The following is a 25,840-nucleotide window of genomic DNA, read 5'->3' as shown; positions in this document are numbered from 1 at the left end:
ACGTATTTCAAACACTGATAAGCATGAACACATTGTGTAATCATAAATGAACTGCTTCTATTTTTCTATGTGAACTTTTCTCTTTCCTGTGGCTGTGCTGAGAGAGAGGCAGAGTGCTAGCAGCCTGCCGAGTGCGCAATGGAACTCATAAACAGCGTTATCTCTGAATCCCGCGCCATGGAACGGACTTCCATCTGTTCACCACTGGAGGGAAAGGAATGGAAGGGGGTAGGAGGGCTGGAGAAAACAGACTGGGCCCAGTCTGGCTACTATACTATACTATACTATACTATAGTAGCCAGACTGGGCCCAGTCTCTGTCTCTCTGCTGAGTAATCCAGACCATCAGATATGCTTGATAGGTATGTTGTCCTCGCTAAATTGTATACTGTGTTGGATTTTCTCCAGCCCTCCTACCCCCTTCCATTCCTTTCCCTCCAGTGGTGAACAGATGGAAGTCCGTTCCATGGCGCGGGATTCAGAGATAACGCTGTTTATGAGTTCCATTGCGCACTATACTATACTATACAATACTATACTATACTATACTATACACAATGCTGAGGCAAGTCTTCTTGCAGCTATCACACCCGCTGACTATCATTCTGTGTGTGTGCATGGATGCGTGAGTGCGTGGATGCGTGTGTGCAAGTGCACATGTGAGAATACTGTAACCTTGGCTACAAGTTTGTACTTTGCACTCATGTGAAACTCAGGGATAATATGTAGCAATTTGTCAAGCACTTGGAAGAATTTGAGCATTTGTCATTTAGAAATGGCACTCCATAACCCACCTCATACATCAGTCTTGACCGTCAGTCTTCAACCTCTCCACCTATGTCTGACCACGCCAGTCCACCCCTCTATCCTCTTCCTCCTCCTCCTCACTAAGTTCACCCCTTTCTCCTTCCCTTCACCCCACCACCTCTCCACCTCTCCTGACCATCCCAGCCCATCCTACAATCCTCCTCTTCCCCTCAAACCTCTTCCTCCTCCCCCTCCCCCTCCCCTCCACCACTCTTTCCTCTTATCCACTCCTCCTTCTCCTCCTCCTGAACACCCAACCAACCCCTCTCTCCTCCCCCCATGTCTTCCACTTGTCCTGATCACCTCATCCCACCCCTCTGTCCTCCCCTCCACTCCCCTTCCCTCCCTGGCTCACTCTCTGCAGCTGCTCTCTCTGCTGTTGCCTGCTTTGTTCGCTCACTGGTTGCCAGGGTGACCCCACAATTCGGTAATTTCAGCTTCTTGATTGCAGGCCCGGCTGTAATTTGGGTATTTATCACTCTTCAAGGTAGAAATGCTATTTTTTCTTTTCTATTTCTTTATTAATCTCCCTCTCTCAATCTCCCTCTCTTTCGCTCCGACTCCTTCAGTACTCTCCTCTAAGAGAGAGAGAGAGAGCACAAGTGGTCTCAGACATGCTGTTTCACACTCAACTAATATGGCATGGAGAGAAACAGAGAGTAGGAAACTGCAACAGAACTAAAGAAAGTGAAAGACTGAGAGAAAGATGGTGAGAGATAGAGACAAAGAGATAGAGACAAAGAGATAGAGAGCTGAGAGTTTGCTGTTGGTTGAGAAGTTAGGGTCTGTCTGCCAGTGCACCTGCAGGCTGAGGGGCTGTTTGGTGAGCCACAGCGCCATGGAGCACTGCGTTAGCCGGGAGCTGAGAGAAAAAAGAGAGAGTGGTCCCCGTACTGTGTCTAAACCCAGCCTATCGATCCCTCGGCCCCGCCAGGGATGGCAATCAATAGCCAACAAAATCCAGCAGGCTATACTCCGATGCTCATATCCCGCATTTCAACACATGCCCAACACCCATGAAATGTTATTTCAGAGAGATAACCTGCTACCTCCTGGCCCCTTAGTTAGAGAGGGGGGCTGCATAAGGACTCTGAACTAGAGGAGGTCACTGTCAAAGAGAATCAGGTTTGGACTTTTTAATATAAATGGGACCATACTTGTTTAGGTCCTTATTTTGTATATGTCTGTGGTGTTTGCTCTACTAAATTATTATAATTGTATTATTATATTGATTATGTGTAAGCCTTCCCTCTTGGGTTGAGTAGATAGATTACAGTGTTTGATTGTTTCATGATTCCCACCCCTAAGGTCCTGTGTAGCATATGTTATGGTAAGCGTGGATAATCAGAAAATATATACATTCCCCATTCCTGATTATCCACATGTACTACAACATACAGTATGTACCAGCCAAATGTATGTAAACATAGACAAATGTATTACGTTTCAGGTATGACCAAATGAAGACAGTGTCGAAGAAACAAATGTTTATTTCTAAAACAGGGGCAGGCAAATGACAGGTCAAATCAAATCAAATCAAATGTATTTGTCACATACACATGGTTAGCAGATGTTAATGCGAGGGTAGCGAAATGCTTGTGCTTCTAGTTCCGACAATGCAGTAGTAAGCAACGAGTAATCTAACCTAACAATTCCAAAACTATTACCACATACACACAAGTGTAAAGGGATAGAGAATATGTACATAAAGATATATGAATGAGTGATGGTACAGAACGGCATAGGCAAGATGCAGTAGATGGTATCGAGTACAGTATATACAGTGGGGCAAAAAAGTATTTAGTCAGCCCCCAATTGTGCAAGTTCTCCCACTTAAAAAGATGAGAGAGGCCTGTAATTTTCCTCATAGGTACACTTCAATATGACAGACAAAATGAGAAAAAAAATCCAGAAAATCACATTGTAGGATTCTTTATGAATTTATTTGCAAAATATTTATCTCAATACTTTGTTATATACCCTTTGTTGGCAATGACAGAGGTCAAACATTTTCTGTAAGTCTTCACAAGGTTTTCACACACTGTTGCTGGCATTTTGGCCCATTCCTCCATGCAGATCTCCTCTAGAGCAGTGATGTTTTGGGGATGTTGCTGGGCAACACGGACTTTCAACTCCCTCCAAAGATTTTCTATGGGGTTGAGATATGGAGACTGGCTAGGCCACTCCGGGACCTTGAAACGCTTCTTACGAAGCCACTCCTTCGGATAGGACAGGAGAAGTACTCCAGATATAACAAACTGACCCTAGCCCCCCGACACATAAACTACTGCAGCATAAATACTGGAGGCTGAGACAGGAGGGGTCAGGAGATACTGTGGCCCCATCCGATGATACCCCCGGACAGGGCCAAACAGGAAGGATATAACCCCACCTTGCAAAAGCACAGCCCCCACACCACTAGAGGGATATCTTCAACCACCAACTTACCATCCTGAGACAAGGCCGAGTATAGCCCACAAAGATCTCCGCCACGGCAAAACCCAAGGGGGGGGGGGCGCAAACCAGACAGGAAGATCACATCAGTGACTCAACCCACTCAAGTGACTCAGCCCTCCTAGGGACGGCATGAAAGAGCACTGACTCAGCCCCTGTAATAGGGTTAGAGGCAGAGAATCCCAGTGGAAAGAGGGGGACTGGCCAGGCAGAGACAGCAAGGGCGGTTCGTTGTTCCAGAGCCTTTCCGTTCACCTTCACACTCCTGGGCCAGACTACACTCAATGGTATGACCCACTGAAGAGATGAGTCTTCTGTAAAGACTTAAAGGTTGAGAGTTTGCGTCTCTCACATGGGTAGGCAGACCATTCCATAAAAATTGAGCTCTATAGGAGAAAGCCCTGCCTCCAGCTTTTTGCTTATAAATTCTAGGGACAATTAGGAGGCCTGCGTCTTGTAACCGTAGCGTACGTGTAGGTATGTACGGCAGGACCAAATCAGAGAGATAGGTAGGAGCAAGCCCAGGAGCAAACAGTATGATGGCCTTGAGATAGAAGCTGTTTTTCAGTCTCTCGGTCCCTGCTTTGATGCACCTGTACTGACCTCGCCTTCTGGATGATAGCGGGGTGAACAGGCAGTGGCTCGGGTGGTTGTTGTCCTTGATGATCTTTATGGCCTTCCTGTGACATCGGGTGGTGTAGGTGTCCTGGAGAGCAAGTAGTTCACCCCCGGTGATGCGTTGTGCAGACCTCACTACCCTCTGGAGAGCCTTATGGTTGTGGGCGGAGCAGTTGCCGTACCAGGCGGTGATACAGCCCGACAGGATGCTCTCGATTGTGCATCTGTAGAAGTTTGCTTTTGCTTTTGGTGACAAGCCGAATTTCTTCAGCCTCCTGAGGTTGAAGAGCCGCTGCTGCGCCTTCTTCACGATGCTGTCTGTGTGGGTGGACCAATTCAGTTTATCCGTGATGTGTACGCCGAGGAACTTAAAACTTGCTGCCCTCTCCACTACTGTCCCATCGATGTGTATAGGGGGGTGCTCCCTCTGCTGTTTCCTGAAGTCCACAATCATATCCTTTGTTTTGTTGATGTTGAGTATGAGGTTATTTTCCTGACACCACACTCCGAGGGCCCTCACCTCCTCCCCGTAGGCCGTCTCGTCGTTGTTGGTAATCAAGCCTACCACTGTAGTGTCGTCCGCAAACTTGATGATTGAGTTGGAGGCGTGCATGGCCACGCAGTCGTGGGTGAACAGGGAGTACAGGAGAGGGCTCAGAACGCATCCTTGTGGGGCACCAGTGTTGAGGATCAGCGTGTTGTTACCTACCCTCACCACCTGGGGGCGGCCCGTCAGGAAGTCCAGTACCCAGTTGCACAGCGCGGGGTCGAGACCCAGGGTCTCGAGCTTGATGACGAGTTTGGAGGGTACTATGGTGTTAAATGCTGAGCTGTAGTTGATGAACAGCATTCTCACATAGGTATTCCTCTTGTCCAGATGGGTTAGGGCAGTGTGCAGTGTGGTTGCGATTGCGTCGTCTGTGGACCTATTTGGACAGTAAGCAAATTGGAGTGGGTCTAGGGTGTCAGGTAGGGTGGAGGTGATATGGTCCTTGACTAGTCTCTCAAAGCACTTCATGATGACGGAAGTGAGTGCTACGGGGCGGGAGTCGTTTAGCTCAGTTACTTTAGCTTTCTTGGGAACAGGGACAATGGTGGCCCTCTTGAAGCATGTGGGAACAGCAGACTGGGATAACGATTGATTGAATATGTCCGTAAACACACCAGCCAGCTGGTCTGCGCATGCTCTGAGGATGCGGCTGGGGATGCCGTCTGGGCCTGCAGCCTTGCGAGAGTTAACACGTTTAAATGTTTTACTCACGTCGGCTGCAGTGAAGGAGAGTCCGCAGGTTTTGGTTGCGGGCCGTGTCAGTGGCACTGCATTGTCCTCAAAGCGGGCAAAATAGTTATTTAGTCTGTCTGGGAGCAAGACATCCTGGTCCGCGACGGGGCTGGTTTTCTTTTTGTAATCCATGATTGACTGTAAACCCTGCCACATACCTCTTGTGTCTGAGCCGTTGAATTGTGACTCTACTTTGTCTCTATACTTACGCTTAGCTTGTTTGATTGCCTTGCGGAGGGAATAGCTACACTGTTTGTATTCGTCATGTTTCCGGTCACCTTGCCCTGGTTAAAAGCAGTGGTTCGCGCTTTCAGTTTCACACGAATGCTGCCATCAATCCACGGTTTCTGGTTTGGGAATGTTTTAATCGTTGCTATGGGTACGACATCGTCAATGCACTTTCTAATGAACTCGCTCACCGAATCAGCGTATTCGTCAATGTTGTTGTTGGAAGCAATGCAGAACATATCCCAATCCAGGCAGTGCAGAGTAATCTTGAGGTCCTCGTTGGCTCGGGGGTCTGGGGGTGGAACCCGGATGACAGACTGGTCGACGACCCAATGAGGGTACAGAACGCCTTCCAGAACCGAGACGAGAACTGAGGACCCTGGTCAGAGACCATGTCGACCAGTAGTCTATGGATCCAGAAGACGTGCTGCACCATGAGCTGGGCCATCTCCTTGGCAGAGGGTAATTGGGGAGAGGAATGAAGTGGGCGGCTTTGGAAAACCGATCCACAACGGTCAGGATGGTGGTGTTGCCATCAGACAAGGGAGACCTGTGACAAAGTCCAGGGAGATGTGAGACCAGGGACGGTGAGGGACAGGCAGAGGTTGGAGGAGACCAGCCAGACCTTGCCGAGGAGTCTTGTTCTGTGCACATACCGTGCAAGCGGCGACAAATCCAGAGACATCAGGAACCATGGTAGGCCACCAAAAGCGTTGTCGCACAAAAGCCAAGGTCCGCCGGGAGCCTGGGTGGCAGGCAAACCTGGATGAGTGGGCCGCATCAGGCACGAACATCTGGTTATCTGGAATCCCCACCCCCGGGGTTCGGCTGGGAATGCTGTGCCTTCCGAACCTGCTACCCTATTCCCCAGCTGAGTGCCATCACTAGGCACGAGGTGGGAAGGATGATCTCAGGTTCTGGGGTAGTAGTTGTGGGGCTATAGCGGCATGACAGTGCATCTGGCTTGACATTCTTCGATCCCGGCCGGTAGGAGAGGGCGAAGTTGAACCAGGTCAACAGTAGGGCTCACCTAGCCTGCCTGGAATTGAGACGCTTGGTGGAGCAGAGATATTCCAGGTTTTTGTGTGTCGGTCCACCCGATGAATGGATGTTCCACCCCCTCGAGCCAGTGCCTCCACTCCTCCAACGCCATCTTCACTGCGAGACGATTCCCCACATCGTAGTTCCTCTCCGTGGTGTTGAGGCGGTGGGAGAAGAATGTGCAAGGATGCAACTTGAGGTCCAGGGCAGACCGCTGGGACAGGACAGTCCCCACTCCAACATCCGAAACATCGGCCTCCACCACAAACTGGTGGGACGGGTCAGGATGAACATAGATGGGAGCTGTGGTGAAGCGGTGTTTGAGATCCCAGAGCGCCCAATCAGCAGCTGGGTACCACGTGAACGGAACCTTGGGAGAGGTGAGTGCAGACAGGGGGAAGCCAGGGTGCTGTAGCCCCGGATAAAGTGTTGATAAAAGTTGCCGAAACCCAGGAACTGCTGCAGCTGTACTCTGGACATAGGCTGGGCCAATCCACCATCACTCTCACCTTCCCGGGATTCATCTGTACGCTCTCTGCAGCAATGATGTAACCCAGAGAGGGGATTGTGGAGCGATGTTATTTATACTTCTCTGCTTTTACAAAAAGCTGGTTCTCCAGGAGGTGTTGGAGAACCTGTCGGACGTGGAACCCGTGTTCATGGGTGGAGCGGGAGAAGGTAGGTAGACGAAGATGAACCGGTTCAACATGTCGCAGAGAACATCATTAACCAGAGCCTGGAACATAGCAGGGACGTTGGTAAGGCCAAAGGGCATGACCAGGTACTCGTAGTGGCCGCTGGCCGTGTTGAAGGCAGTTTTCCACTCCTTCCCGTATCCATACCAGGTGGTAGACATTTCGTAGGTCCAGCTTGGAGAATACGGTGGTCCCCTGGAGCGGTTCGAAGGCTGAGGAGATGAGAGGTAGTGGGTAGCAATTTGTCACAGTGATGTCGTTGAGTCCTCGGTAGTCAATGCACGGGTGCAGGGTTTTGTCCTTCTTCTCCACAAAGAAGAACCCTGCGCCAGAGGTGGAGGCAGAAGGACGAATGTACCCAGCAGCTAGGGAGTCCTCAATGTAGGTCTCCATAGCCTTGGTCTCCGGACCCGACAGAGAGTACAGTCGTCCACTGGCGCCCGTCCAGTGCTCTAACGTCCATGGGAATGGAGAGGGACTGAGTGGGGATATCCAGCTTGGAAGCAAGGGTAGTGTCCATAAAACTCCCTTCAGCCCCAGAGTCGTTGAGGACCCGGAGAGATCTCGACTGTTTCCCCCACAGCAACATGACATCCCTGGGCGGCAGGCAGTGTCAGGTTCAGGACAGACAGGGATCAATAATCCAGTAATGTGGGTAAGGTACAGAACGGCAGGCAGAATGGTCAAAATCAGGAAGGACTAGAAAACAGGAGCAAGAAATTGACAGAATTAACATGATAACTCTAAATTGACTGAAGTATCACGATAGTGATAAATTAACTGAATTATCATGATAACGATAAATTTACTTAATTTTCACGATAATGATAAATTGACACAATTTTCAAGATAATGACAAATTGACAAAATTTTCATAATGATAAATTGACTGAATTATCATGATAATGATGATTCACTGAATTTCCACGATAATGGTCAATTGAACTATAAGTTTGTAGTAATGTACATCACTTTTTTATATATTACTCTTAAAACTACTACCACTACTTTGAATGTTGTCACTAACAATTGTCCCATTAACAATCATCCATTGCAAACATTAATTGAATTTAAAACTTAACATTTCTCTTATAAGGTCCTGTAGGTTATTTATTGTAATAAACCAGTGTTCATTTTGTCAGCTATTTTAGATTGAGTTTTAGTCTTAGTTTGTCTTAAAAATACCTTTTAGTTACAGCTATTTTAGTCACATAATAGTCAGTGCATTTATTAAAATTAAATAATGAATATTTAGGCTACCTCTAACATCCATCATGTGCACATTTTTATTTGATTTTATTTCACCTTTATTTAACCAGGTAGGCCAGTTGAGAACAAGTTCTCATTTGCAACTGCGACCTGGCCAAGATAAAGCAAAGCAGTGTGACACAGACAACAACACAGAGTTACACATGGAGTAAACAATAAACAAGCCAATAACACAATAAACAAGTCAATGACACAGTACAAAAAAGAAAGTCTATATACAGTGTGTGCAAAAGGCATGAGGAGGTAGGCAATAAATAGGCCATAGGAGCGAATAATTACAATTTAACAGATTAACTGCTGATAAATGAGTGATAATGAGCAGATGATGGTGTGCAAGTAGAGATACTGGTGTGGAAAAGAGCAGAAAAGTAAATAAAAACAGTATGGGGATGAGGTAGGTAGATTGGGTGGGCTATTTACAGATGGACTATGTAAAGTTGCAGCGATCGGTTAGCTGCTCAGATAGCTGATGTTTAAAGTTGGCGAGGGAAATAAAAGTCTCCAACTTCAGCGATTTTTGCCATTTGTTCCAGTCACTGGCAACAGAGAACTGGAAGGAAAGGCAGCCAAACGAGGCTTGGGGATGATCAGTGAGATATACCTGCTGGAACGTGTGCTACGGGTGGGTGTTGTTATCGTTACCAGTGAACTGAGATAAGGCGGAGCTTTACCTAGCATAGACTTATTGATGACCTGGAGCAAGTGGGTCTGGCGACGAATATGTAGCGAGGGCCAGCCGACTAGAGGTGATTTGGTAACAAAACGGATGGCACTGTGATAGACTGCATCCAGTTTGCTGAGTAGAGTATTGGAAGCAATTTTATAGATGACATCACCGAAATCGAGGATCGGTAGGATAGTCAGATTTACGAGGGTAAGTTTGGCGGCGTGAGTGAAGGAGGCTTTGTTTGCGAAATAGGAAGCCGATTCTAGATTTAATTTTGGATTGGAGATGTTTAATAGGAGTCTGGAAGGAGAGTTTACAGTCTAGCCAGACACCTAGGTATTTATAGTTGTCCACATATTGTAGGTCGGAACCATCCAGGGTGGTGATGCCAGTCGGGCGGGAGGGAGCGGGCAGCGAACGGTTGAAAAGCATGCATTTGGTTTTACTAGCGTTTAAAAGCAGTTGGAGGCCACGGAAGGAGTGTTGTGTGGCATTGAGGCTCGTTTGGAGGTTAGTTAGCACAGTGTCCAAGGAATGGTGTCGTCTGCGTAGAGATGGATCAGGGAATCGCCCGCAGCAAGAACGACATTATTGATTTATACAGAGAAAAGAGTCGTCCCGACAATTAGACCCTGTGGTACCCCCATAGAGATTGCCAGAGGTTCGGACAACATGCCCTCCGATTTGACACACTGAACTCTGTCTTGAAAGTAGTTGGTGAACCAGGCGAGGCAGTCATTAGAAAATCCAAGCCTATTGAATCTGCTGATAAGAATACGGTGATTGACAGAGTCGAAAGCCTTGGCCAGGTCGATGAAGATGGCTGCACAGTACTGTCTTTTATCGATTGCGGTTATGATATCATTTAGTACCTTGAGCGTGGCTGAAGTGCACCCGTGACTGGCTCGGAAACCGGATTGCACAGCGGAGAAGGTATGGTGGGATTCGAAATGGTCAGTGATCTGTTTATTAACTTGGCTTTCGAAGACTTTAGATAGGCAGGGCAGGATGGATATAGGTCTGTAACAGTTTGGGTCTAGGGGGTCACCCCCTTTGAAGAGGGGGATGACCGCGGCAGCGTTCCAATCTTTAGGGATCTCGGATGATACGAAAGAGAGGTTGAACAGGCTGGTAATAGAGGTTGCAACAATGGCTGCGGATAGTTTTAGAAAGAAAGGGTCCAGGTTGTCTAGCCCAACTGATTTGTACGGGTCCAGGTTTTACAGCTCTTTCAGAACATCTGCTCTCAGGATTTTGGTGAAGGAGAAGCTGGGGAGGCTTGGGCGAGTAGCTACGGGGGGGGGGGGGGGAGCTGTTGACCGGGGTTGGAGTAGCCAGGAGGAAGGCATGGCCAGCCGTTGAAAAATGCTTATTGAAATGTTCGATTATCATGGATTTATCAGTGGTGACCGTGTTACCTAGCCTCAATACAGTGGGCAGCTGTGAGAAGGTGCTCTTGTTCTCCATGGACTTTACAGTGTCCCAAAACTTTTTGGAGTTAGAGCTACAGGATGCTAATTTCTGCTTGAAAAAGCTAGCCTTTGCTTTCCTGACTGACTGAGTGTATTGGTTCCTGACTTCCCTGAACAGTTGCATATCGCGGGGACTATTTGATGCTATTGCAGTCCGCCACAGGATGTTTTTGTGCTGATCAAGGGCAGTCAGGTCTGGAGTGAACCATGGGCTATATCTGTTCTTAGTTCTGCATTTTTGGAACGGGGCATGCTTATCTAAGATGGTGAGGAAATTACTTTTAAAGAATGACCAGTCATCCTCGACTGACAGGATGAGGTCAATATCCTTCAGATAGCCTTGTCCATCTAGGCCCACTATCCCCTCGTATACCTTACCTGGCAACATTGATATTGTGGCAGATCGTAACCAATGCCAGTAATAATTAACCATATAGGCTATAAAGCTTTAACTACAGGTTAAACAATTTACAACTCAGATTGTCTCCCCATCATAACCGTGAAGGGGGGTTTCTTTGAAAAGGGGAGAATTTGAGCGTTACAACAATGTTCAACAAATAGCATTCGTTGTCCCAAAGGAAAAGAGCAACCACAACTCACATTTGCGGACCACGGCCCAAGAGCACAAAGCAGATGAACGCAACACAGATGAATGGATAACTGCGCACAGATGGGAAAATAGCGCTTCTTTTGTGATCAAAGGAAAAAGAGCCTACATGAGAGAGAGAGTTAACATTGTTTCTAGTTGAGGTTAATTACAAGTCAAGTGTCCTGGATTCGCACAAGTTTAAAAGATTGACAAGTGATTGAAGTGACCACCTGGTGTCACGATCGTCGTAATGAGTGGACCAAGGTGCAACGTGGTAGGCGTACATTTTCCTTTATTAAATGAACACCGAACAAAAACAACAAAACGTGAAGCTAATTATAGTGCTAACATGCAAATATCCATAGACAAGATCCCACAAACTAAAAGTGGAATAAAGGCTGCCTAAGTATGATCCCCAATCAGAGACAACGATAGCCTCTGATTGGGAACCATACCCGGCCAACAAAGAAATAGAACAACTAGATTGCACATAGAAATAATAAACTACAACACCCCCCAGTCACGACCTGACCTACTCCACCATAGAAAATAAAGGCTTTCTATGGTCAGGACGTGACACCCTGGGAGCTGTGAGGGAGAGCCGGGCAGATCAGCTCAATCAGATCACATGACTGAAAGATTCCAATTCTGCCAGTGAGAGGATTGCATGAAATATTGTGCATGCATGTTTAGGATTGGACAAAACAGATGAAAAGGAGCTTCATATTCAATTAAATGACTAATATGAAAAGTAATTCGTAATAGTTATCATTTTTTCCCCCAGGGCATCTTGTTTTGTTATCGTCATAGTTTTTGTCAGGAATAATAGGTAGTTCACAAGTATTTTTTCTCATAGTTATTGTTGACTAAATTAATACTGTAATGAAAAATATCAGGGAAAAGAAAATCCACAATAAGTGGTCGGTGTCGATCATTTTCAGTTCACCATCCCTGCTCTAGTTTTAAGGTCTGAAATGCCCGAAGTGTTTATAGAAAAGGTTTTATTTGCAGTGACAGACAGTGGTTAGAAGTACAGATAAATGTTTGGGTTTCAATGTGTGGTTTCCTTGGTGCCTCCTGTCCTTGAGGAAGGTTTCTGTCTGATTTGAATCTGTGAAGATGTGTGAAGCCTTGTGAAGGACTGTGAGGCCTCTGATGGAAATGATTACAGGGCCGAAAATAACAGGTTTCTTTCGGCCAGCACTGATTGTTGATTGGCCACTCTCAGTCAGCCTGCGAAGAGGGGGGTGGCGGCTCCCCGGCCCTCTTACGGACTTAAAAATGACAGAGAAATGGAAGACCTGTATCCAGTTGTCCTGAAGGAAATGGAACCGTGAAGCTGTTTCTCTGGATAAGTGGTGTTCTAATGTCAGACAGAGGTGCAATGTGAAGATGACGTGATTGGCTGGTGCAGGTCCAGATGCGCGGTAAGGTGGCCTGTGATTGGTCACCCTTGCCTGGTGATGTTGCGGACCGTGCGGTGACAGGATCCACCAGGCTGGTAGATGGAGAATTGCATTGTCTCCTTTTAGAGCCCCACCTGCTCCCTATAATAACATTAATATTGTTACGGCCTTTTTTTATCTTATTTGTCTTTATTTTGTGTTAGAGCGTCTCCTTCCTGTGCTGATCGGATTGGGGCTTGTTTGGGAGGCGTTGGTATGCGTGTCGTGTTGGATAGGCCTTTATCTGGCAGTGTGTCCATGCAATGTGGCGATGCTATCGGGGCTAAAGCCGGCTCCTCAATGGAGCCCTGTCAGCCAACAATGGGGAGCTGCATTACCCAGTGGGACAAAGCTTCTCCTTATCACAGGATTGGAATATTCACAGACTGATTTAACTGCTTTTTACGAAAGGGATCTGACAGCCACCGAAAGAGAGCGACAGAGGGAGAGGAGAGAAAGCGAGAGGGAGGGAGAGAGAGAGAGGTGTGGATGGGGTGGAGATAGTAGCAGGATGTGAGTTCGGGTAACTCCAGCTGTTGAGAGAAAGGCAGTGGAGGAGATAAAAAAAGACAGAGAGAGAGAGATCATAGAACTAAAAGGATGCTTAGAGGAAATACGTGCATCAAGACAAGCATTAAAATAAGGGAAGTCATGGATTAAGACAGGCCACTGTAACCTGTAAGAGGCATAGCACATCGATGGGACTTTTGGTTTTATAATGGAGACCCAAAATGATGTGTTTTTCTCAGTCATTTTCTCTTTACCCTCTCTGTGTGCCTCTATCTGTTGGTCTGCAGACTAATACTTCCACACAGGGCCTTTGGAGTGAATGTGCAGTTAGAGAAGGCCTGGCTTTATGTGCGGAGAGATGCAGGACATTGATATGATGCACATGGAGAATGCTGAATTTGCACTGTGTATTTGAGCTTTAATCTTAGGGCATATTTGCTTATTGGCATACAAATGAACATCTGCATGGAGCTACAGTATGTGTGGACGCCATCGTCTCAGCAGTTCCCTAATCGCTTAAAAGCCCAGAAACAGCCAGCATGCCAATGAGAAAGCCGCGCCCTAGGCCTCCCTCCCGCCCTCACAGTTCACCATAGACTGTTTTGTCACCCTCAGCAACCCTGCTTCCCACCGGCTATGCAGCTAACTCTCTCTCTCTTTCTCTCTCTCTCTCTCTCTGTCTCTCCTTCGCATAAACCTACAGTGTCGAATACAAATGTAGTGGTTGAAGTGTTTCAATTACACATTTAAGCAAATGGCGCATTAATACATTGGCAACAACCTGTATGCCCTCCTACCTATCTATTTCTTGTCTCCTTGCCATGGTGAAACATGCACTCCTGTAGACCTGAAATAATTGGATGGTGAAACTTGCCAGCCAACCATTCTCATTGCCAACCATTCTTGAAAGTCAGGACAATCCTTGTCATGCAAAGAAACATAATATTTATAGTAAAAAAAAATTAAAGGGCAAGCAGTAGGCATTTACAATTAAATGTGATGTGGAGCTTTATAGTTGCGTGATGACATCACTTGCCCTGCGTACTTTCACATTTATTCGGCAATCATCTTTTGAAAAACACAATTTAAAGTGAACATGCACACATATTTTGCTGTTAAATTCCCATGTACCGAATAAAAAATACATGTTAAATGGGTGTCCATTGCATTTTCAACTCTGATGGTTTGCTTTATATAACGAGTGTGCCCACTCTGGTATTGGCACGAGCGCTCTAGCCAACAGGGTGCAGATTGCGGCTGTTGGCTAGAGCGCACATATAGCCTATATTCTGAGATTATTATGGACAAAAGAGCGATATTATTTGTATTTGTCCAACGGCAGACAAGCGTCGATGATCATGTTACCAGAATAAAACCCTCCATATTTATTGAAAAGGAGCATCAAGCTCATCACCTTGCACTTTCACCACCCTGTGAAATTCACCATTTATCTCATCTGTACCATAATAAACATCATGCTTTTCCGACGAGTCGTAGTGGGAGGACCACACAACACACAATGTCATTGCGTGACTCAACATTTACTCCGGTATGGTGGTTAATATATCAATATTTGCATAATAAAATTTTACAGACACAAAAAATACCCCACCTTGTCTAGCGTATTTAGTTTGGAAAGTTTACCGATAAATGTTTCCATCGAGCCGGTCATTCCATTTTTTATCCGTCTTGCACTTTACTCTCATAAAAAGGTTGGATGGAAACCTGGTTATTGGTACTGATCCGATGATAAAGGCAGTGAATATGAGTACTCACCGGGGATATGGCAGATGCTCTCAGCTGTTGCCAATAAAATACAGGGCCTGGCTCATTCCTACTCTGAATAGCCACGGGAAGTAGGGGTGCTGAGGTTGCTGCATCCCCCGATAAATTAAAATGTGAAAAAAATAATTAAATTTTTTTCAAAAATCCACAGAATTATTGAACTATGTCTTTATAACTCCTGTGTGAGCAGATTATTTATTTTTTGTCTGTATTTCCCACTCTTAAATTTCCACCCTGTTAGGCTGAATTATAGTGAAAATGTACCAAATTGCAACATTTGAACAATATGTTTTTTAACATATGTTGAATAGAATGAATAGAATGACCATTATGCTAGCTCAATTTAATCTCCACATTTCCATCATGTGAAATTCCAGCCTTTTAGGATTATGCACGTAAGAAGTTGGAAAATGCACCACATTTTTGTTGGATCCTTTTGTCTGATAGAATACAAAAAAAGTGATGAGGTCCAACAGGCACCACATATTAAGAATGACCCAGCTACTGTTTGCTCAACTGGGAGTTTTGACTAGAGACAGATTTGAGTATTTTCTTTGCGTTCTCTTTTCAGCCATAGCCATTTGCTTTTTAAACAGTTTTAAATAGGCTTAGGCCTATTGAACTGCTTTTCACTATCCACTGCAAATCAACAATCAGCTATTTGGCACGCTATTTGTGAACCTCGCTGACCAAACAACACATTTTTATAAGAATCTAATCACCCCACTCTGGCCAAATAATGCTCTCTGGTGTAGTGTTTTGAATGATTTGTATTTATTGATGTATAGGCACGAGTATTTCTATAGCTAATTTTGGCTAATTTAATTACATTTACTTTAGTGGAAGCGTATCTTCCCCTTGCCTATTGGACGTACCGCCTATGCCGACGTCAATGTGAAAGTAACCGGTGCATAAAAACAGGCTTACAAGGCAGAGTTCCAATGCCGACATCAAATTCAAAGCAATCGGCGCACTGCCTTAACGGCTGACCATCAAAGCAAACACCTGTATGTCACCGTTTCTGGTCTCTGAGAGAATGTTGTGCAGGCTGGCAGCGTCTAGTTCAGAGCGAAGCTCCGCATGGTCCTAAAGCCACCTAGCCGATATATACGCTAAACAGCCGTTGCATTTTAATCGGGATTGGAAGGATTTTAGTCAACTTTTTTTCTAGCCTACACTCTTATAATAAAAGGTGCTATGTGGAACCATACAGGGTTCTTCGGTTTGTCTCCATAGGGAAACTATTTTTGGTGCTGGGTAGAACCCTTTGCGGATGTTTTTTTAATCTAAAACCATCTATATAGGTGTTGCGCCTTTGTACTTGAGCTAGTCAAGCGCAGGAGAGCAGAGCTGTCAAATTAGCGTCTTTAATAGGCAAGTCCAAAGATGGGTCAGGTACAATACCAATAAACTCCCAAGACATAGGAACACAGTCACTCACGGAAGGAGAAACACAACGGCCCTTACTTTTCCTACAACACTGTACACACGTGAATAAACTGAGGAAAACCTCAACGAGCAACATGAAAATAGTCCCGCACAAACCTAAGCGGGAAACAGGGGTAAATATACACACAGAAATTAAAGCAAATGAAAACCAGGTGTGAATGAACCAAAGACAAAACAAACGGAAAAAGAAAAACGGATCGGTGATGGCTAGTACTCCGGCGACGCCGAGCACCGCCCGAACAAGGAGAGGAAGTACCTTCGGTGGAAGTCGTGGCAGTAGGGTTCTTCATAGAACCCCATGTACATGTATATGGTTCTACCTATAACCCTCTATGAAGGGTTCTACTAAGATCCATTTTATCTTGGGAGGGTTCTTCCTAGAACTGCTCCACCAGTCTTGTTAGCCTTTAAAATGGTATTATTTATGACAATACATTAAGGCCTTTCTTTGAGGGCCTAGTTATACACCTAACACAGTGGTGTTAGGAATCTCCCGGTTTACAGGCCACATCAGGCCTGCAAGTCACTTTATGCTGGCATACAAAGTTATGTGTAATTCCTATTGGAATCCAGCCAGAGTTAGGATAGCCAACAAGTGTAAATCTTCCAAATAATCGTCCTTGCCTTCCAACGATCATCGAAGAACACTTTCTCCCAAAAACATTTCTTAGGATGTTAAAGGTTGCCTTACAAAGAAGCCAAAAAGGGGTTTTCTTATCAAAACAGTTCTTGGTAGAACTCTATCACTCCACAAAGAACCCTTTTGGAACCCTTTTTTCTAAAAGAGTGTACTTTTACATTATTGGTCTTGAGCAAGGGTATTTAGCCTGCCATACTCAACGGATGCCCCTGTATCATTCACACTGATATTAAGGCTTATTGTACATTTCATTATGGCTGAGCCATGGACATGATAAACCCTGTCAGTAAGCAAGATTCAATTCACTATAGGGCCTGAAAAGAGTGTGAATAATCTAATCTGAATCATATTCTGATCAAAATGAAAGAACAACTTGTTTTAAATAGGCCAAGTCTAAATACATAGAACTACAGGCAACATAATTTCTCCCCGTAGAACACAGAAAATGTAGGGCTTTACACACATTAAAACTTTTCTTCGCAGTAGCTGGAAAAAGATCCAAATATAATGTTTTATAAACATAATGGAACCATCTTACAGATCGCATTCACGTTAATGCAGAAATAACAAGACAGCTCCTAAATTGCATTGCATGAGAGCTGGACGTTCTCATCATGAAGCCAGGATGGTGAATCATTCTTAGAAATTTGTTTTTTAATCAAATTAAACGATTACCAAGAAAACATTTTTTTTGACTGCTACAATATCTCTAAATAGCTCGAATTGACATGATAAAAAAGACACTGTGGGTAGCTGTTGAACAAGGGCGCCAGGCTGACCTTCATTCCGCACACCTGTCACCATCATTACGCGCAGCAGCGCTCATTGGACTCACCTGGACTCCGTCCCTTTGTTGATCGCCCCGTCTATAACTGTCTGCTCCCCCGTTTGTTCCCTGTGGCTGCATTAATGTCGTTATGTGTTCATGTCCAGACGCTGAGCTGTTCTGTTCCCCGTCATTGCCATAGAAATGTTCACTCCCTGTACCTGCTTCTCGTCTCTACCAGCGTTGATCCTTACAGTTATAGCCTATAGGCTTGGTTGGTAATCATATGAAACGGAAAACAAGCAATTGTTATGGGAAAATAAGTTCTAAATACAATGGTCACCAGCATTATCTCATCTCACGTTTCATGATGGGCGTATGGACATGTAGCCTACTGTACATGGAGGAGTTTGTACATATGTCCAGATCGAGAGCTGGCTGAAATAATGTAGGCCTACACGATACATAGATAAAAAAATAAAAAATAAAGCTTTGGTGATCAAAATGGACTTATTAAGCAGTCTCATGAGCCAAACCTTTATCGATATGCTTGGTTACTTGGCGGACACATTGGGCTATATGCTTGTTTTTTTTTATCGAATGAAACCAAATGGAAAAACCTTATTTTCTTCTGTTTATTAATACAAGGGTTAGCGGAACAAAAAGCACATCTCCTCTCTCGCTCACAAAATCAATGCCATTACCAACCGCATTACCGCTAAAACCCGCTTTTTGTTGGTCGTAAATCTCCCGATATGCGCTGCATGGAATTGTCACTTTAGCGTTTTGTGACATACCTCAGATATTGCAACCCCTCCCGCCTCAGTGCTAGCGAGCTGATATTAGACAGGTAACGGTAGCTAGCCAGCTGTTATTAGACAGGTAACGGTAGCTAGCAAGCTGATATTAGACAGGTAACCGTAGCTAGCGAACTGATATTAGACAGGTAACGGTAGCTAGCGAGCTGATATTAGACAGGTAACGGTAGCTAGCGAGCTGATATTAGACAGGTAACGGTAGCTAGCCAGCTGATATTAGACAGGTAACGGTAGCTAGCCAGCTGATATTAGACAGGTAACGGTAGCTAGCCAGCTGATATTAGACAGGTAACGGTAGCTAGCGAGCTGATATTAGACAGGTAACGGTAGCTAGCGAACTGATATTAGACAGGTAACGGTAGCTAGCGAACTGATATTAGACAGGTAACCGTAGCTAGCGAGCTGATATTAGACAGGTAACCGTAGCTAGCGAGCTGATATTAGACAGGTAACCGTAGCTAGCGAGCTGATATTAGACAGGTAACCGTAGCTAGCGAGCTTCCGTACATCACAGTGTTCCGCACTTGACCTTATTTTAGCTCCCAAAGTAGTAATATTAATACCAGCGTAAAGCACAATCTATCCCCTTTTTTAGCAAAACCAATGACGAGACATTCATGCTGCCCGTCTCTGCATGATTGAAGAAAGCAATGGAGCTCCGCCAAGTCTTTTTAAAAATGGTGGAGGGGGAATCGAAGGCTACTGAGTTATAGTGAAAGGGAAAGATATGTCGTGTGGGGAAATTGCTTTTTCCACCTGATTTGTCCAACTTATCGCCTCTAATATGTAAATAAAACACAAAAAATGAGTTTATATAATGTCTCATTACATACCTATTTGAAGGTTTGTGTTGAATTTGAATAGGGTAAACTGGCTTTTTAAGAGTCGTGATGGCTCGCATTGATGACGCGAAAAATGTACTATTGATTGAATTACATTTTGATGAACTCTACTATTCACTTTTCACTCACCATTGATAAATTCTTGTTTTTAATCTACGAGAGAAGGGCTACCCCTGGTGGAAAGACGCTGTACAGCACAGAATGAGTTGCATAATGCGTGCTGTACATTACGTCGTGACACGTCACCATGTAACATACCGTGTCAGAGGGGTCAGTTTTTTCAACTTTTCTCCTATACTATTGGTCCATTACCATGTCATTCAACGCTTGACTAGAAACGTAGTTCACACCCCAGATTTTGATGCCAAACAAGTTCGTTGCAGTCCCATAAGTTTAGCTACCAGTAAACACGGTTAGCTACCAGTAAATTGCTGAATCTGGTGCATGCGGTGGAGAAATGCTCGAGCGCCAGTTTTTAAATGCTGAAATTGTAAACTAACGTGTGTTTGGCACTTGCACCGCCATAACAGCAGCCGAAATTAGAGCCTCTAGTCTCCCCAATGAAATGACATGTCAGTCAACTACTTTACAGGTTTTGATGTTGGTCTTTGACTGGTTCTGGACCGGTTCCGACTGACATTTTGGTCTAAAGAGCGCTCTGTGAAAGTCGTAGGGTCCAGTGCCTTATAGCGCCAGAAAGCCCCATCTGTCTGTTCTCTGCTACCACTCTGTCAGTGGAGCTGACTTAAAGTGTCAGGTTTCAGACCCCTCATTTGCACAGGAAGTGATGTGTCACATTTTCTGGCCTATCCAGACAAATAATCAATTGAATCTACCTCTGAGCGATGAGCCCAGCCTGGGAGACGGCATACGAACATGGATAGTCAGGTGGATCCAACAGTGGTGGTTCCTTCTCCCGGTGATATTCTCAGACGGATTTAGAGCTCTCAATATGAAAAAACAACAACAACAAAGTAATTGTATAGGATTGAAACAAGACCACTTTCTCTTGGTCACAGATGGACAAAATCACATTGTGCTCGAAGCTGAAGTTGTAACGAGTCTGCGCACATTTGAATGGTGTCTCTGCGCCGCTCGGTGGACGTTGAGGAGAAAATGATCTGTTGTCAAATGTGAAATGGTGCCAATATTGTACTTTCACTAAGTATGATCATATTTATTTTGCAGTTATAAGAAAAGTGAAATCTTATCGTAAGTCATTTATAATTTGTTTGTTACTATATTTAGAGAGCATTGCAGTCATTTCAAGCCCTATTGCTTTTGTTGAATAGGAAAATCAACAATCATATATGGCTTTTCATATTTCCATTTATTTTCATAATATTTGTACTAGAGCCGATTATAGACCGAGGCAGAGATGGATAGAGACAAAGAGTGATTGGAGCGGAGGCAGGAAGATAAAGACAACAGAGAGGCTGTATATACCTTCCAAACAGGTCGGCTTTACATAGGCACTTCCTTTCTGCAGACCTCTCACATTGGCTTATTGTTCTGGCAGGTCCTTCCTGAAAAGTCAGCAGAGTATATTTGTGTGTGTGTGTGTGTGTGTTTGTGATATAATGCCAGGTTCCATTAAGAATCATGGTGCTAGGGATGATTGCTGGAGTACCATGGTCTGGAGAGCACCCACAGTTTCTGCTCAGTGACTCGTCATAATTGTGCGTGTGTTCAAGTTCTATTATCACATGCTCAAGTACAGTGAAATGTTAACTTGCTCCACCGGACCGTCCAGTAATCAATATCGAAACAGTAAAACAATCTAGGATAAAGGAAACACAAGAAATAAGAGAGGAAGCTATGTGGAGGGCCGTGCCAGTATCACATGTCCAATAGGCAGGGATAGTGGAGCAGTTTGAGGTAGATATGTTCCGTACATGTACCCAAGGGATTAGGAGAAAGTGCGAGATAAATAATAATAATAATAAACAGTATGGCAGCAGCAGCATAAATGCTGTGTGTGTGTGTGTGAGGATGTTAGTGTGTGTGTGTGTGTGTGTGTGTGTGAGGATGTTAGTGTGTGTGTGTGAGGATGTTAGTGTGTGTGTGTGTGCGTGTGCGTGCGTGTGTGTTTAATATTACCATATTAATATACAGCACCTGCCTTTACATAGAACCTGGCATGTGTGTGTGTGTGTGTGTGTGTGTGTGTGTGTGTGTGTGTGTGTGTGTGTGTGTGTGTGTGTGTGTGTGTGTGTGTGTGTGTGTGTGTGTGTGTGTGTGTGTGTGTGTGTGTGTGTGTTTAGTATTACCATATTAATCTACAGCACCTGCCTTTACATAGAACCTGGCATGATGTTTATTTGTTATTATTTACTCTCATATGCTCAATGGTTTGTTATTATTTACTCACATATGCTCAATGGTTTGTTATTATTTACTCACATATGCTCAATGGTTTGTTACTATTTACTCTCATATGCTCTATGGTTTGTTATTATTTACTCTCATATGCTCAATGGTTTGTTACTATTTACTCTCATATGCTCTATGGTTTGTTATTATTTACTCTCATATGCTCAATGGTTTGTTATTATTTACTCTCATATGCTCTATGGTTTCTTATTATTTACTCTCATATGCTCAATGGTTTGTTATTATTTACTCACATATGCTCTATGGTTTGTTATTATTTACTCTCATATGCTCAATGGTTTGTTATTATTTACTCTCATATGCTCAATGGTTTGTTATTATTTACTCTCATATGCTCAATGGTTTGTTATTATTTACTCACATATGCTCAATGGTTTGTTATTATTTACTCTCATATGCTCTATGGTTTGTTATTATTTACTCTCATATGCTCAAGGGTTTGTTATTATTTACTCTCATATGCTCTATGGTTTGTTATTATTTACTCACATATGCTCAATGGTTTGTTATTATTTACTCACATATGCTCAATGGTTTGTTATTATTTACTCTCATATGCTCTATGGTTTGTTATTATTTACTCTCATATGCTCTATGGTTTGTTATTATTTACTCTCATATGCTCTATGGATTGTTACAAGCCCTGTCTTGTTCTGTTGTTTGTACTTATTGTAGGGGATAGAAAGTAAAATATCCCCCCGTATGAGACTTCTCAGATGTAGAATTAGATATAAAATGAATTAATAGTCGTTTGTTCCAGTTATTGATAGTGGATAAGAGAAACAATAGAGGTCCATTCAGGGGGACATGTTCAGGCAGACAGACGGGCAGACCTACAGCAGTGGACATGGTGAGGAAACACACAAAGTCACATCGTAATCTAGAGCAAAGGGGACCGTTTCTATAGCAACAGTGGGCATCTAACCTGCCACTGCACTGCATTCGCTCAATTCTGAAATTGGGAGAGAAGGCTGGTTTTGAGGGGAGGGAGATGGGGAAAGATGAAGATAGGACAGGGAGGGCGGAGAGGAGGAGGAGAGATTAGGGAGAGGGTGGAGAAAAGAAGAAGATTGAGATAAGGGTGAGGAGGCGGGAGGGGCTGGGGATGATCACATGACCTTAGTGTTTGTATTCTGTTGGAAATGTGTTGGTCCACTCCAGCAAGATAGATTCCATTTACTGATACCATTTTGTTTTTGTGTGAATGCTGCGTGTGTGTGTGGGGGGAGTGTGTGTGTGTGTGGGGGGGGAGTGTGTGTGTGGGGGAGCATGTGTGTGTGTGTGTGTGGGGGGAGTGTGTGTGCGTGAATTTGTGTGCATGCGGGCTGGCGTGCCGTTCTCGACGAGAGTGCGCCGTGTGCGTGCGTCGGTGTGTGTGTTTACACTGGGAGAGAGTAATTGCTGGCAGTGTGCTTTATTAGATGTGTGTTTAACCCAGGCCCTGGGCCCTCAGAGACCGGGGACCAGCCACACCAGATGGCCATTCAGCCTAGGGGGATCTGACGGGTCACAGTGTCCTAGGGCGCCGCCCGGTGCGGGTGGGTAATGTACATTTTGCTGTATGAAGAGCCCGCGAGTCTCTCGTTGTGAGATAATAGGACGTGAACCCAGTTACCCGGAGGAACAGTCTTAGCGCTGTGGGATAATCACCGAAACATACAACACAGGAAGTCATTGGAGCATGTACAGCGAACGGTGGCACGTCGACCCACGAGCACAGAGGACCTCCCGTGCTTCTTACGATACAAGCACTCTACATGCTGTAGGGGACCTGTATAAACACAGATCCCACCGCCATCACTAGAGACACAACAACTCTGCTGGCTGTCTCCCTCCTGCCTCCCTGCCTACTAGGCATGCTATTTTTAGCTCCGACTGCCCCCCCCCCCCGCTCATATTTGCTTTCCACACCCACCACCCGCATCTTTACTACTGTCTATTCATGCCTTCCTGTTTACATCCCTCAACTACCCTAGCTCCACCTCCTTCCCTCATCCTCTACTCCTTGTTCCCCTGCCCACCCACATCATGTATGTCTGCTGAGTAGAGAGAGGAGGCAGGGTCAGTGTGTTCTGGTACTGGAGGACAACAGGCCTCAACTTGGTTCCCCTGCTCCCTTCCTTCCCTGCTCCCCTGTCCGGAGGCCTCTGCCGCTCCCAAGGACAGGAGCGGTGTCCGGGCAAGGCCTGTCTCATGTTTAGTGTCAATAGGAGTTTGAGTCAGGCTGTGTGGCTTTCTGTCTGTGTGGGTTGTTTGGGACTGAGCTGAGCCGGTCTTAGTTGGCTGATGACTGACTCCCTGATTAGTGCTGGAGGTCAGCCTGGGCTCTGGTCATGGTCACGTGTGGTCTGGAGTGTCTCAAAGAGAGAGAGAGAGAGAGAGAGAGAGAGAGAGAGAGTGGAAGAGAGAGCGGAAGAGAGAGAGAGTGGAAGAGACAGAGAGTGGAAGAGAGAGAGAGTGGAAGAGACATAGAGTGGAAGAGAGAGAGAGTGGAAGAGAGAGAGTGGAAGAGAGAGAGAGTGGACGAGACAGAGAGTGAAAGAGACAGAGAGTGGAAGAGAGAGAGAGTGGAAGAGATAGAGAGTGGAAGAGACAGAGAGTGGAAGAGACAGAGAGTGGAAGAGACAGAGAGTGGAAGAGACAGAGAATGGAAGAGAGAGAGAGAGTGGAAGAGAGAGAGAGTGGAAGAGACAGAGAGTGGAAGAGAGAGAGAGTGGAAGAGACAGAGAGTGGAAGAGAGAGAGAGTGGAAGAGATAGAGAGTGGAAGAGACAGAGAGTGGAAGAGACAGAGAGTTGAAGAGAGAGAGAGAGTGGAAGAGAGAGAGAGTGGAAGAGAGAGGGAGTGGAAGAGACAGAGAGTGGAAGAGAGAGAGAGAGTGGAAGAGAGGGGGAGTGGAAGAGAGAGAGAGTGGAAGAGAGAGAGAGTGGAAGTGAGAGAGAGTGTGGGTGACTGCAAGAGGAAAAGACAGTGGTAGAGAGAAAGAGAAGGAGTAAGAGAGCAGTGGGCGGTTGTGGGCATGTGAGTGTGTGTGGAGGGCTCTCTCAGCCAGAGTAGGACCAGAGCTCCTCCACCGGGGGAGAGCCAGAGTAGGACCAGAGCTCCTCCACCGGGGGAGAGTCAGAGTAGGACCAGAGCTCCTCCACAGGGGGAGAGTCAGAGTAGGACCAGAGCTACTCCACAGGGGGAGAGCCAGAGTAGAACCAGAGCTCCTCCACAGGGGGAGAGTCAGAGTAGGACCAGAGCTCCTCCACAGGGGGAGAGTCAGAGTAGGACCAGAGCTCCTCCACCAGGGGGAGAGTCAGAGTTGGACCAGAGCTCCTCCACAGAGGGAGAGTCAGAGTAGGACCAGAGCTCCTCCACCAGGGGGAGAGTCAGAGTAGGACCAGAGCTCCTCCACAGAGGGAGAGTCAGAATAGGACCAGAGCTCCTCCACCAGGGGGAGAGTCAGAGTAGGACCAGAGCTCCTCCACCAGGGGGAGAGTCAGAGTAGGACCAGAGCTCCTCCACCAGGGGGAGAGTCAGAGTAGGACCAGAGCTCCTCCACAGGGGGAGAGTCAGAGTAGAACCAGAGCTCCTCCACAGGGGGAGAGTCAGAGTAGGACCAGAGCTCCTCCACCAGGGGGAGAGTCAGAGCAGGACCAGAGCTTCTCCACAGGGGGAGAGTCAGAGTAGGGCCAGAGCTCCTCCACAGGGGGAGAGCCAGTCACTCCCGCACCCTTGAGTGCGCATCCTCACCCAGGCTCCCTCCGAAATGGTAATGAGGCGGGCTCCACAGACGGAAGCCGCACCATGCCACACACAGCCCTTGCATGCCCGCACCATGTGCCTCCCTCCACAGGAGATAAGGGTGGGGCTGGGCTCGGGGGGGGGGGGGGGGGGGGGCTGGTGCGTACAGGAGTGTGCTGCCCCGAACTTGGCTTCTGTCCTGTTCTCTCCCTCTCTTTTCTTTCTCCTCTGAGATGAGAGAGCTGCCGTTTACCATGAACTCAACAGACAATAAGCAGTGGATAAGAGCGCTAGGGAACAATGCTAGCACATTCCACTCATATCCCAATATAGCACTCTATA

At 45.7% G+C, this 25,840-nt stretch overlaps 1 protein-coding gene across 3 annotated transcripts in view; it reads left to right on the top strand.

Annotated features, from left to right (window-relative positions):
• The window catches only part of cacna2d2a (calcium channel, voltage-dependent, alpha 2/delta subunit 2a), a 254,816-nt gene that overhangs the window by 143,922 nt on the left and 85,054 nt on the right, over positions 1-25,840 (top strand). The gene's annotated exons all lie outside the window — the stretch shown is intronic.

Source organism: Oncorhynchus kisutch, linkage group LG5, assembly GCF_002021735.2.
Source record: "Oncorhynchus kisutch isolate 150728-3 linkage group LG5, Okis_V2, whole genome shotgun sequence".
In the NCBI taxonomy this organism is placed as follows: domain Eukaryota; kingdom Metazoa; phylum Chordata; class Actinopteri; order Salmoniformes; family Salmonidae; genus Oncorhynchus; species Oncorhynchus kisutch.
The sequence above is the reverse complement of the archived record's forward strand: the minus strand, read 5'-3'. Positions and strand labels throughout refer to the sequence as shown.